The sequence below is a fragment of the Pinus tabuliformis genome, chromosome Q (assembly GCF_031772625.1).
Source record: "Pinus tabuliformis cultivar Carrire ecotype Pingquan chromosome Q, CPIR1, whole genome shotgun sequence".
NCBI lineage: Eukaryota > Viridiplantae > Streptophyta > Pinopsida > Pinales > Pinaceae > Pinus > Pinus tabuliformis.
The window spans coordinates 838200184-838214996 of NC_142296.1; positions in this window are offsets into that span (position 1 = coordinate 838200184).

Genomic DNA, 14813 nt, shown 5'->3' on the forward strand with positions numbered 1-14813 from the left:
GCTGGGAATGGTACTATGACCTTGGTATGGGCCTTTAGCAAGAAAGGTCTGAAATATTTAATTGCTTTGAAAACGGCGTATGCCTGTTTCTCTACGTTCGAATATTTCAGCTCAGCGCCTTGTAAGTTTGAGCTAAAGAATGCGATCAGAGCTTCTACCTTTTCTTGATTCGCTTGAGTCAAGATCGCAGCATAAGAATTCTCTGAGGCAAACATGTATAAGACAAAGGGCTCCGAAAAATTTGGGGTTGCTAGAGATGGAGCATTGATGATGGCTTGTTTGATTAAGTTAAATGCTTCGTGCTCGTCTAGACCCCATTTAAAGTTTGAATTTTTTTTTATCATTTTTTGTAAAGGAGAAATAATACGTGAAAAATATGGGACAAATATTTTCACAAAATTGATCTGTCCTAGGAAAGATTGCATGGTCTTTTTGTTATGAGGCATGGATATCTCGGAAATTTCTTTGATTCTGTCAGGTTCAATGTGAATGCCAGATTTGGACACTATGAATCCTAGAAATTTTCCTTCACTCAACACGAAAAAAGATTTCTTCGGGTTAAGCGAGATCCCATACCTTAAACATCTTTGAAAGATTTGCTTCAAATCTTTGAGGTGGTCATTTCGGTTCTTGGAGTATACAGTTATATCATCCAGGTAGATCACTACCGATTTATTGACTAAACCTTTAAACGCAATGTCCATGGCTCTTTGAAAAGTAGCGCCAGCGTTGATCAGACCGAACGGCATTTTCCGATACGCGTAGGTACCCCATTTAGTTCGGAAGGTGGTTTTTAACTGATCATCTGGGTGTACCAACACTTGATTATATCCTGAAAATCCGTCCAGGAAAGACATTAACTCTGAGCCTGCGACTGCCTGTAATATTTGCTCCATAGGTGGGAGGGGAAAATTGTCTTTCTGACAGGCTTTGTTGAGATTCCGGAAGTCGATGCAGATTCTAATATCTCCGTTTTTCTTCCTAACAGGTACCATGTTGGATACCCATTTGGAATGTCTGACCGGGAAGATTATTCTGGCTCTCAAAAATTTATTCAGCTCAGTTTTTATCTGATTTTCCAAGTTGGGGTGAATTTTTCTGAGCTTCTGTTGGACAGGTTTCTCGTTGTCAATCATAGGGATAGTGCGTTGAATGATAGAAGTGTTGTAAGTCTTCAGCTCATCGTAATTCTAGGCAAAGATGTTTTTGTACTGTCGTAGAAGACGGATATATGCTGATTTTTCTTCAGGAGCTAGGCCTTGACCTAGATTAACGTTTTGTGGCTTCTCATCGGTTCCTAGGTTCACTGATTCGTAGTTCAGAGTTGAACTATAAAGTTTGGCGTTAGCTGACCCTTTGAACCGACTTTTCAAGTCGTATAAGTCTTCTAGTTTGACCACCGATTTGGGTATAGCATTATCAGTGCTATTTTGTTGTATCTAGTGATCATGACAGTCTTCGTCGATTATCTGGTTTGAGTAGGATCCTTCGGAGGTGAGGAAACTTACGATGTCTGGGTCATCGTTGAATACTCTCCAGTTGGTGATGTTGTCAGGGATAGATGGTTTAAAAATCAATTCTATCGAAAACCTTTCTGGACTAAAGTCTTCGGAGGGGATGAGTCTGGAGGCTACGTTAGCTAACAGGTCTGCGTTTGCATTGTGAAGTCTCGGGATTGACAAAATATTGAACGCTGTAAAATGTGCAGTGAGATCTTGTACTAAAGATTGATAGTGCTTTAAATGACTAGAGAGGCAGTGTATGGTGTTACGTACCTGTTTGACGACGATCTCAGAATCTCCATAGACTTGAAGATACTTGACGTTGCAGCCGATTGCTTTGTATAGGCCTTGCACCAAGGCTTCGTATTCCGCTGTGTTGTTTGTGCAATCGAACTCCAGTCTGCATGTGAGCATGGTCTTATTTCCATCTGGGCTAATCAAAACGCATCCTGCTCCCGCTCCCTCGTTGGATTTAGAGCCATCAAAATATAATTTCCAAAATAAAGAAGTATTTACAGGGTTATCTAAGAAACTAACACATTTTGAATCAGCAGTCTGGGAAAAGTTTTCAACTTGGGACAAAACTGAATTTTCTAAATATGGTGATATGTGAGCATTGAAATTTCCGAGGAAAGAGTCTACCGAGTAGTTGCCTATGATGTTGTTGTTGTATGCTATGGCTTCGTTCTCTCCTTCCAAATCCGTCACTATGTATTTTTGGTGCAATTCCCGTTCAATCTTTATTTGATTTGGTTTCCCGTTGAAGGGTAACCACATGTGCGACCAGTCGGTTGAAAAGTATCCGTGGAGTTTCTCGGACCAGTCCCTGCTAAGAATCAGACCATAAAATTCAGGGATGTCAGCCACTAGAATGTCGATAACCTGACATACCTTGGGGTTAGACGACAGTCTTATGGTCACTTGATTAAGTTCGCCTATCACTTCGACTTGCGATCGATCAAGTTGAACTATGCGCACTGCAGATTTTTGCGGTTGAACATTAAGTTTGGCACATATTGACTTGGGTAGAATATTGGTTGAAGCACCAGAATCGACCAAGCAGTTGTGCACGTTTCTGTCAAAGATTTCATAAGTGAGGAGGAAAGGAGGAGTATGAGATCTAGATCTCCCTCCAATCAGAGCGATGTCATTTGCATCGATTTTATTGATCGTGTTGATTGGAGGTCTTCCTATATTATGGGAAGCTACAGCTATAGGTAAAGGTGTAGTAGGTACGACGTGTAACTCTTTCATCATGATTTTCTGTTGGTGTTTCAATTTTCTCAACTCGTACAGAGTGATATTAGCCCTAGTCTTTTTCATGTCATCGATGATGTTATACTCCATTTCATCCGACACTATTAGTGTCTTTGATGGAGGTGATTGCTCTGATTGGACTGGGCTAAATGAGGTCGTTTTAGCAATTTTTTTCTTTGGTGCAACCTTTTCTTTTGCTGCAGGGCTTGCGCCCTTCTGTTTTTGGGTATTCTGGGGAGGATCAAGTTGATTTCTGCTTCGTGTGCTAACCGGAAGTGCTTCTTGATCTTCCTCTTGTGGGAGGATGAAATCCCACATTCCTTGCAGTTCCACCACTTCTTCATCGTCGATCTGCGTTTCGATGGTGCTCTCCTCTTCTTCTTCTTCATATTCCACATTTGAGACCACGTTGGGTGGCTTCGTCTCCATGGGAGGGTTTCTTTTGAAATTCCTAAAAGGCTTTCTTGGGGAAGATTCTGCTACTTGTTTTCTTATGTCAATAATCTCATTAGACATGGCCTTTAATACCTTTTGTAGTCCTTCCATGTCGAAAGGATCTTTTGTTTGCTTCTTCTTGGTGTCTTCTTTGAAATAGATTTTCTTAGATTTATGCTCTTCGATTGTAGATCTCTTTTCTAGGGCTACTACGCGTCTTTCAACTGCTAACGCCTCAGCCAAATTTTCGACTAAGGTTGTCTTGATTGCCCTATCTACGAAGATGGCCAAGTTTGAAGGTAAGGCCGTGATGTACCACTCGCATCTTACTTCCTCGCTGGGTTGAGAAGCAGCGGGGATTTTGTTGAGGATCTTGTTGAATCGTAAGTTAAAATCCTTAATGGGTTCCCTATCCTCAGCTTTAAGATTGGATAAATCGTTGATCAGTGTCGCTGTCGATCTATCATCACCGAATTTGGTGAGAAATTGATTTTGAAAAATGTCCCAGCTGGTGATAGATCCGGAGGGCAGTGAAAAGCACCATGACCCGGCTGTTCCTTGCATTGTATAGGGGAAAAGTCGGACCACGGCATCTTCGTTGGTAACTCCGTTGAGATTAACAGAAAGCATGAAATTATTGATATGTTCTTCAGCTAGCATTCTTGTTTCTGGATTGAACTTTGGTAGCCATTTCTCAGGATGGGCAGGTATTGGACTTAGGGGTGGAGGCATTAAAACCGCCCCAGGATTGTTCCATGGAGATTGGGCCATCACTGAGTTGCTAGTTAACAAAAGTGTAGGAGATGGTCTTCGATTTTGAGAAGATGGAGATGTTATGATCTTCGACGATTGCGGAGGAAGGGTTGTGGAAGATGGATGAGTGACTTGAGTTGGAGATGTGGGTGGTTGACTTCGCGGAGAGGGAGTTGAAATGGATGAAGTGGATGAAAGAGTCTCTCTGTCAGACTCTGGGAGTGCTTTCCTTGCTATTTTCCTAGTGGGGAGAGGGATTTCAGTTGGCTGGACGCCAAACTTTTCACTCTTCAATCGGGTCAGGGGATGAGCAGGATTGTACTGCGAAGTCAGGCTGCCTTTAGATTTATCAGACTTCTGGGTAAAGATAGAGAATCCCTGGAGTTTACGGATCAAAGTTTGAACTTCAGGGGGATCGATAATAAGTTGGTCTGATGTATCAGTATGTATAGCAGCGGTGGATGTCCGAGCGACTTCTAGTTCTGAGATTAGTCGTACCGGGGAAGTCGGGGAAGTTGGTGAGGGTGATTTGCTCTCAGAATGGTATTTGGATTTTGAATTATGCACCATTCATAGCTCGGCCCTCCTTCTAGCGCCAGAAATGTTGAGGGCCCCGAAGTCGGGTCGACAACAAGGGGGATACCCACCCGGTCCGGAACCTGGTTGGCGGCTCCTTGCCCGTTTGGAGTAGCGGGTCCGACTGGGGGTAATGGGACCAGTTTCCCAATGTGAAGGGTGTGCGTGTGTGTGTAGAGTTTGATGGTATTAATCTAAAGGTTTCTCTAAACTAGTCTTAATTCTAACTGCTAAACTAACTCTATGCTAATGTAATCTAATGAAGAGAAACAGTACATCTAGTCTAAACTAACCCGGGGTGTTTTCTTTTGTTATGCGATCTAGAAAGATTTCAAACAACAGCTGGTAATAAAGATCATTCAACTATTATCAGAATATAAATCCATAAAGATAAACCATTCTGCATAAGAATTTAGGCAGAGTAGTTGTGAACAACATATCGCATAATCTGTTTTCTATATGTCAAGCATAAATAAATGACCCCACCGTACAGAAGTGCCAAATGGTAATACAGACATTCATACAGTAACATATAAAGAACTCAGCTGTGTATTACTTTAGGGATACTAGCAGAATTTAGTCAAGAGATAAAAGTACCATTTATGACTGATTTCACTAATAAACTTCAAGCAATAATGATTTATTTCTACTTGTTCTAATATCTTCTAAGAGTACAGAAGTGCAACATCAGTAACAGACATTAAAATGCAAACATAAATAAATCTCGATCCATCCATTCATCAAAAACATCCTTTGAGGGTGTAGAAGTGCATGTTCTGAGGACAAGTTTTTTGACAGATTTCTGGACCCTTCTCCAAATGCCATGAGAAGGGTTAAATACTACTAACTAATTAATCTTAATTACATGAAATTAGGGAATCGGCTTCAAATGACCGCCCTTTACTAAAAGAAAACTTATTTCTAAAACTTTTAAATCTAATTTCTGACCGTTTCTGTATATTCTCTTTAGTGCTGTCAACAGCGCAACGTTTTCCTCGGAACAGTCGGCTGGCCGCCTTCTTCTTTCGCTCAGGAGATAAAAGTGGAAATAACAAGAGCTGGCACTTCCTTCTGACAGACCAGAAGATATTTTCGAAAACCTTTCTCTAGCTGGGTGTATTCGCCGCGTGTATACTTAGCACAACCCAGGTACTTCTCGAACTGATTTTGCTGTTGCTATTCCAGTTTCCGGTCGTGCGAATGACTGAGTGGGTTAGGAGTCGCGCTGTATGGACAATCCCCTGTTTCGAGAATTGTTTCCGCTCTCTGTTCCAGGTTTTTCTGGAGCGTCTTCCTTCTCATGCGCTTCTTCGTCTGCTTTACCAAGTCTGAGCTTCAGGATCTTTTCTGAACACGCTGCTTTTGTGCGCCTTTGACTCTGAGTCCTGGATAGTCTAATTTCATCAGTGCCGGTTGGCTTATAGTCTGGAATCCGCGGTCCTGCTGCATGCGGCATCCATTTGTGGAGGCATCTTCTCTCTGCTGTCTGATTGGCGCTTTCCCTTTTCCTTTAGATATTTCCTGCATATAGATTTATATTAGTTGCGTGTCTTGCAGTCTACGCAAAGAAGAAGGGAAATGAAAAGATTGACATGAAAGCATTAAACTCTAATGAATGCATAATCCTGACATTCATCATGACTTGACTCTTCGAAAAATGCGATGCAATCATTCCTTGATACTCAAGCGTGCGGTCATTAATTTCCTTTAAGGCACGCGCTTAATCTTGGGTCTATCGGATATGTCGGAGAATTCGTGCGATGAGTCTTTTCATATCGCAGATCGCAGATCACAGATCGCGGTTCGCCGATATCGCAAATCGCAGATCGCTGATCACAGATTTTATTCAATGGTTTATGCCGCCTAGTGCGACGTTTGCGATGTGCGATGTCGCATATCGGCGATCGGCATTTCTTGAAGGTCTTCTTTTTAGAGAGCACTTGGGATGCATGCGATGCGATGAATTTCGCATCGCTCTTTCGCAGTTTTGTTTTCCGCGCTTGGGTAATGCTTCAGCCTTCCCTTGCGATGTGATTTAAGCCTTAGGGAGAAAAATACAAAAATTTAAAAAAATATTTTTGGGATTTTTCTTTCAGGGTCCCCCTTTGCTCGATGTTATTGCTAATATCGAGCAAAGAGGGGGGGTTGTTGGTGACCACAACAGGACTTTTTATAGAAAAATAATAATAACACAAAAGAAAAAGAAGAGTGATTTTTTTATAGGCTTTTGTGTGTAGTTGTTGCCTTTATCTTTTTGTTATGTAGTAGATTCCCTTCTATTTTTTTTGTTTCTTACCTTTTATATTTCAATTCTCATTTTTTTTGGTCGGTCAGTGTATAGGTTTATTTTATTGATTTTATTTTATTTTCTATTACATTAATGTCCTAATTTGCAGTGTTTTTTTTTTTTACTCAAATGACGATATTAAGAAAATCAAGTGAGTAACTATGAATGAAACATTTCAAGTTTATCAACAAGTAGTGGGATAAAATGTCTTCTCTAGAATATGGGTGTTCCAATTTTCTCATCTCAATTAAGAGTGGCAAAGACATTGTATTCTTGTGCTTCATCGACAATGAAATTAACATTGTTTCTAACTACCTCTCTTCACATTTGATATTACAATGGCCACTATTATGTCGATTAAAAACGCCACAATTAATACCCTTCAACAACTTTTGTATATCAAGACATTGATGGGTTATTTCAAGACTTAATAGAGGAAGTCATGTACATGGTACTTTCAAACGATAAGTTTGAGAGCAAGTTCCTCTAATTATATTGTCATTTTGAGCTAACTTCCATCTTATAATTGTTCAAATCCTCTTATTTCCATCAAATATCCTTAGAATTTGATTTTACATCTCTTGTGTTGATATTTGAGTTGGGATATGCTCATCCCATGCAATCTCTCATTAAAGGAGGTTTTTGTCACCTGAATTTTCCCTTACATATCATTGCCCTAAAAAAAATAAAGGTGAAACTCACGAAAGAAAGATATAAAAAACATAATTGGAATGAAGGAATGGTTGGAAGGAAAATTTGTTTGATTGGGTACAAAAATACACCATATTTGACATTTTAGGGACCAAGTTAGATGTGAAATTGGAGTAATATTATCTACTCTCTAGGTGTCATACCAGGATTTTGAGTTGCATCAAACATTTTTATTTTTTTCAAATTCATGCAATTTGTTCATGGATTTACACAAACATAAAAATTGGTGTTAGGACAAGCGAAATAAGATAGAGACAATTTTGGAGGATGAAGGTGTTAAGATATGCCATTTTTTGGACCATTAAGTGGGTTTGTGTTGAGCGATAAAAGGTGTCTTTTTAACTCCTAATTATCTTCAAATTAATTGTCAACCTAGGGAAGATTTTCCATTTCAAGAGTGCACTCAGTCTGAGGCGGTCACTTTCTCAAGAGTAATGTTTTTCAGTATAGTGCTTACAATCCTAAAGTAAATGAATGCTTGAAACAAAATCGAATTGGAACAACAAGAAACTGAAATGTTCTGTAACTAAATCATTCACTCAAAAAATCATTAGTCGAGGACTCAGTAATGATAACTCTCTCCCCTATAAACTGATGAAAATGAAAATCAATCATAGGCAAGATCTCCAATCTAAGAACTTAGACAGCAGTAGTCAGTGTCATTTACAGTTATTGATCTTTCAATCCACACTAAAGAAAATAACTGGAAATGGCAATTCAATTGGAAATGCTTACTAAAACACACTTGTTGCAATATCAATTAAAAGATGAAATCAAATCCTTGCAGAAAAGAACAACAATAAGTCTATTGGAAAACTGAACAGCAAATCCACTTAAATAGAAATACACAGCAACTGCAAATGTAACTGAATCAACAATCTTAATCTAGCAACATGAACATTAATCGCAGGTATTAAGGCAATAGCAATCACAGTTATAATTGAAGAGTAACTTAATTGAACAACAATTGCAATTATAAATGAGCAGCAATTAAATGAACCACAATCTTAATTAGACAGCGTAGTATTAGATCAAAATTAACAGTGGGACATTTCAAGTTATAATTAATAATTTTGTCACTAACACAATCCAATTTTGATTTCAATATAACAGAGAAATTTTGCGAAATGTTCATAAATAAAAGATTACTGAATAAAACAAATTAAAGAAATGAAAAGGAAATCAAACCATCACACGACAAAAATCATAAAGATATAATATAGAGTAGCAACTTAATCCACTAGAGGTTGGGCCCTTAGCCGCCAGTGAACGCTGCTGGGCTACTTCAGATAAGGCGAATGAACAACAACCCTTTTACTTATTAATCATCAAACTGTGAAATCATTACAACAACAAAAGCCTTGAGAATTATAATGGTAATGAAACAGACCCCTTTTCCTCCTACCCTATCCTATCCCATCATGAATCATGAATCATGAATCCTGAATTCTGAATCCATTACCCCCTTCTCTGATATCTGTTTTCATTTAAATAGAGAGAGAGTGGAGAGCATTTACAACAGAGATGATTACAACATGATTTCTATTACAAAATTGGATTATTCTCAGCAAATTGATAAGCAAGATCATATCTGAAATATTCTTCCATCAATCATTCAACAGGAATAGGTCGAATTTAGCATTGCAGCTGAGATAATTTGGAAAATGGCCACACAGCGAATCTGAGAAAAACGTCTTTAGAGAACCTTTTGTTTCTCTTAGTACATGCCAAATTTGGGAAAACTGTCCTTCAAAAACTAATTTGGTCCGTTTTGAACAAAACCCATGTTTCAGATTTTCCAGATTCTTCTCCATTTGCCTGATCCATTCAATATAAAGTTGTCACTTCTTATTCCAGCGAATTTCTGAGTTGGCACATTTAATGATCAAATCTTGAATTTGGAAAATATCTTCGAGGCTAAAAATGGTGAGTAATGTTACAACCAATTTATTAATAAACCATCATTGGGTAAAGTCATGCATAATCATCAATTTATTAAAAATAAAGCAGAATAAATAATATTTATCCATAATAACATAATTAATTATAAAATGGATTTATATGATAAATGACATGATAAAGAAGAGTAGAAATGGATGAAATAGGTGTTAAAAACTAATAATAATAATGACATATTAACAGCCCAATAGTTTGCAATGGTGATTCTATCAATTTCTCAATCTTTTGATTGCTTCAACTAAGGGTCTAGGTTAAAACATAAGATATGTTATAATGGTTGCTACATGGATTTGGAGATTGATTGCAAATATCCTTCAAGGTTAAAGTCTACTTCTCTTAGTTAGAACATGAAAATGTTCCCTAATTAATCCATACAGTTAACCCTTAATGCATTAATTTCACTTCAATCCATCTAAGAACTTTGACCTTTAAATTTTTAATCCATAACCTAAATGGCTACTGCATTATATCCCCTAACCCTTAACCAATTCATGAACAAAAGATTCTTATTTTATGAGCTGGTTGCATCACATTTGGTATTAGAGCTTTCGGTTCTAGGGTTTCCCTGCTTCAAACATATATTTTCTTGCTATATTTTTGGAGATATGAGCTGAGGAAGTTAGAGTTTTTGCAGGCTCCAGAATTCCATCTCAAACAGGTGACCTTTGGAAAATAGTCATAACTTTCTCTCGGAGAATCAGGTTTAAATTTCATAAATAGTGACAGAAAGAAGACAGATAATAGTTTCATGGGTATCATTTTTAGGACCAAAAGTTGAAAGAGTGACACGTGGAACTTCATACAAATTCACTCTATTGAACCAGTCTATAATTAGGTCATTGTGCGAAATTGGACATAACTCTTTCTTAAAGAATCCAATCTCAATCAAACCTGTGAGTTGGAAAGAGGACTCAGAGGGCTACAATAGGATGAAATTTCCAAACTTGGAGATCTGAAATTACAGAGTTACAATCGTTTCAAGATTGAGCTCCTAAAATAAAGAAAAATGTGTGTATTTTAAAAAAAAAGTCACAACTTTTGTTTGAAAAATCAATTTGAAGTGATTCAAAGGGCATAATGAAGCATAGATATCATTGTTTGATTTCAAAATGACTCGAAGAAAGAAAATAGAAACACCTAGTAAGTAACCCAAAATCTCTACCATGACACATGAAGAAGAGGTAGAAATGCAACATGATATATCAAAATTACGAGACCAAGTGCAACAAATTTCACTCTCACAAAAAGTAACAAAATATAAGATAAGTGGTTTTATATATTTCATGGAAGCTAAGATCGATGGTATAGAAGAAAAAATTAAAGGCAACATGGAAGATTTGAAGAAACACAGGGAAGGTTTGTTTGAAGGTTGGACAAAGTTGCTACAAGAAAGGCTTCCTAATGACAAAAAGTTAGTAGAGGAAACTCATGATGAGAACAAAATAAATGTTAATCATGATTTCATAGAATATAGTGTTGGATTGAAGACCCACCATATTCCAATGGATTTTCTCCCGTAAACTAATTGTCACTTGGTAAATTTTCACGAAGGAAATGATAGCACATTATGAGGATATAAAGAGTAACACCTTCTTTAGCCAGCTGATAAATCTCAAACAAAAGGGTTTAATGGCAGAGCACATTGAGGACTTCCAAAAATTGAATATAAGGGTAAATGGTATTCCAGAGAAGCACAAGATTGAAGTCTTCATAGGGTGTTTTAAGGATAACATCCAACATGAGGTTCGCTTTTGGGAACCTAATTCATTGGAGAAGGCATTCCAGTTGGAAAGAAAATTTGAAAGAAAAAATTATGGAAACAAGGAAGCCTACCACTCATAATTAAGATGGAAGTGTTGCTACTCCTAGCCTTCCACAACCTACAAGGTTGAAAACACAACAATTGGAAGAAAAAAGAGAAAAAGGGCTTTGTTACAGTTTTGATAGCAAATACACTAAAGGTCATAAGTGTGATGAGAAGAAATTATTCTACATCGATTTTGAAGAGGAGGATGAAAAGGATCAAGAAACATAAAAAGAAGACGATATACACCAAGAACCAACACTAGAGAAAGAATAAATGAATTCGACCATATATTGTAATGCATTGTCAATTTATGGATATCATCCACCATCCATCACATCATCTTTAAGAGAAAATTCCAAGGTTCAAGCAATGGAAGATCAAATCGAGCATCAAAAAAAATTTCTCCAACTCTTGAAGGATAACCTCACTTTGGTGTAGAATCAAATGAAACAACATGCATATCAACATCGTAGTGAAAGAATTTTTGGGTATTTTTATGGCTACAACCATACAAGAAAATTTCCCTCAAGCAAGCTAAGAATGATCATAAATTATCACCAAAGTACTATGATCCTTATAAGGTGTTGCAAAATATTGGTACTATGGCATACAAATTGGAGCTTCCTGCATCTTCCCGAGTGCACTCAGTTTTCCATGTTTCATGCTTAAATAAGGTTATAGGTAATAAGCTACCAGTTCAAACAATATTCGTCGGAACATGATGAGGAAGGAAAAATCACATTGGAACCTAAAATAGTCATGGAATCAAGAACTCACCAGCTACCAAATCGATCAATTTTAGTTTCTAATCAAGTGGAAGAACTTATCCACTGAAGATTCCACGTGGGAGGATTTTATACACAAGCATACATAACTACTCAAGTATTGAGGAAAAAAAAATTTCTGAGGAGAGGGGCATGTTAGGTCCATATACTATTAGTGTGTCCCCTTGTTTTTATTAGTGCAACCCCCTTATTGTATTGTTGTGCCCGTGTAGTCCCCATATTGTTATTATTGTGCCCCATAGAAGCCCACTATTGTTATTGTTACGCCCTTACAATATTATTGTTGTAGGTTTTAACCCTGTACAGAAATTACCTGCATACGAATTCTAAAACACAGAAAATAAACAATGCGAGAGCATAACACATATACACAGATATTTTCCCCTGGATCCCAAAATCGGGACTACGAGCTTGATTTTTCATTATATTCCTTTCAATTTTACAATACATATTTATACATGCTGAAGCATCCAATACCATGGACCGAAAACCATCACGTCCAAAACCATGGACCGAAAACCATAGGTAGGTTCACCCAACCTAATATAGGTTCCAAAGAATATAACACAACCCAACATTATCCCACTTATTGTTTTATTTCCACATGAGAGCTTAGTCATTTTTCCAGCCCTGAAACACCCATTGTTTCTCTACACTAGGAGAACTTCTCAGAGCTCACAAATTTTGTCAATGCATCTGCAGTATTCTTCAAAGTGTCCACCTTTACCAGCAACACCTTTTTGTCTTCTATCATATCCCTCACAAAGTGATACTGAACATCAATGTGCTTTGTTTTTTAATGATATGCAGGGTTCTTTGCCAAGAACATTGCACTTTGGCTATCACAGTCTATCCTTATAGCTCCTTGTACTAACCCCATACTTGAACACAATCTCTGCAACCAAACTGCTTCCTTGCTTGCATGAGTGGTTGCCATGTATTCTGCCTCTGTAGTTAATAGTGCCACTATAGATTGTTTCTTACTCATCCAACTGACTGCATCTCCAAATAGGTTAAACACATACCCACTTGTAGATATGCTCTGATCCAGATCTCTAGCCCAGTCTACATCAACAAAGCCATGAATATCCAACACTCTGTCCAATCCTGGTCTTCCTTGGTAGCACAAACCATAATCACTAGTGCCACACAAATACCTGAAAACCCGCTTTAGTGTTGTCCAATGCTCCTTTCCTAGTTTTGACATAAACCTGCTCAATACTCTCACTGCATGTGCAATGTATGGTCTAGTATAGACCATTGCATACATCAGGCTACTGACTACACTTGCATATAGAACACAAGACATGTCCTCTTCTTCTTCTTGTGTCTTGGGACACTGTTCAACAAATAACTTTACACCTACAGGAATAGGAACCTTAAATGGTTTACTATACTGCATATTAAATCTCTACAATATTGTCTCGACATACTTCCTTTGGTTCAACATACTTCAATATCATACTCCAATATATTAGCTATCCATTTACCTCGTTTGCCTTAAATTCCATCCTGAGTCAAGATGTCTTTGACAACAACATTTGGTACACAAGCTATTACATGGGAGTACAATATATAGACTCTGAAGTCTTTAATAGCTTTCACAAGTGCAAAAGCGTGTTTTTCCATGATTTTGTAATTTAGAGGTGCATCTCTAAGTGCTTTACTAAAAAATGCTATGGGTTTTTCACATCCTTGACCATCTTTTTGCAGTAAAACAGCTACTATAGTGTGTTCTGATGCAAATGAAAAACTTATGAAGTGTCTATCGAGCTTTGGACTTGTAAGGACTGGTGTTCTGGTCAAAGCCATTTTAATTTCTTCAAATGTTTGTTTGGCTTCTACTATCCATTTAACCTTTGAATCCTTTTTTAACATATTGTTCAGCAATCTAATTAATTCAGCCAAATTAGATATGAATATTCTTAAAAAGTTAATCTTTCCTAGGAAAGCTTGAAGTTCTTTGACATTTCTGGTGTGGGGTATTTGCGGAATAGCTTCTATTATAGCAAGATCAATTCTGATGCCATCTTTGGAGATGATATGGCCTAACAGTTTGCCTTCTTCTAGACCAAAAAAAATAAAATTAGGATTTAATGAAATACCATACTTTCTGCATTTAAAAACGCTTGTTTGAGGTGATCTAAATGTTGTTGATCTGATTTGGAAAATACAATCAAGTCCTCTAGATATATAACCAGAAAATCATGAATTTAATTTGCAAAAGCTATGTACATTGCTTGTTGAAAGGTTGCCCCTGCATTCTTAAGTCCGAATGGAATTTTAACATATTTGAATGTGCCCCATGGTGTTGTAAATGCAATTTTTTCCTGGTCATCAAGATGAACCAGGATTTCATTATAAGCTAAAAAGCCATCCAAAAGTGAAATCCTAGAAGCACCTACTACCCTTTGTAAAATATGATCCATCTTAGGTAAAGGGTAATTGTCTTTCAAAGAAACCTTGTTTACATTTCTTAAGTCAACACATAATCTGATTTCTCTTGTTTCTTCCTTGTAGGCACTAAATTAGACACCCACTTTGAATATTTGATTGGAGCAATTATCCCTGCATCATGCATTTGTTTGATTTCTTTTTCAATTAAAGGAAGCAGTACAGGGTTAATTATTCTCAGATTTTGTTTGAATGGTTTTTGATTTTCCTTGAGGGGTATTGTATGTTGAATTACAGAAGTGTCATAAGATTTCAGCTCTTCATAGCTCCAGGCAAAAACATCCTGG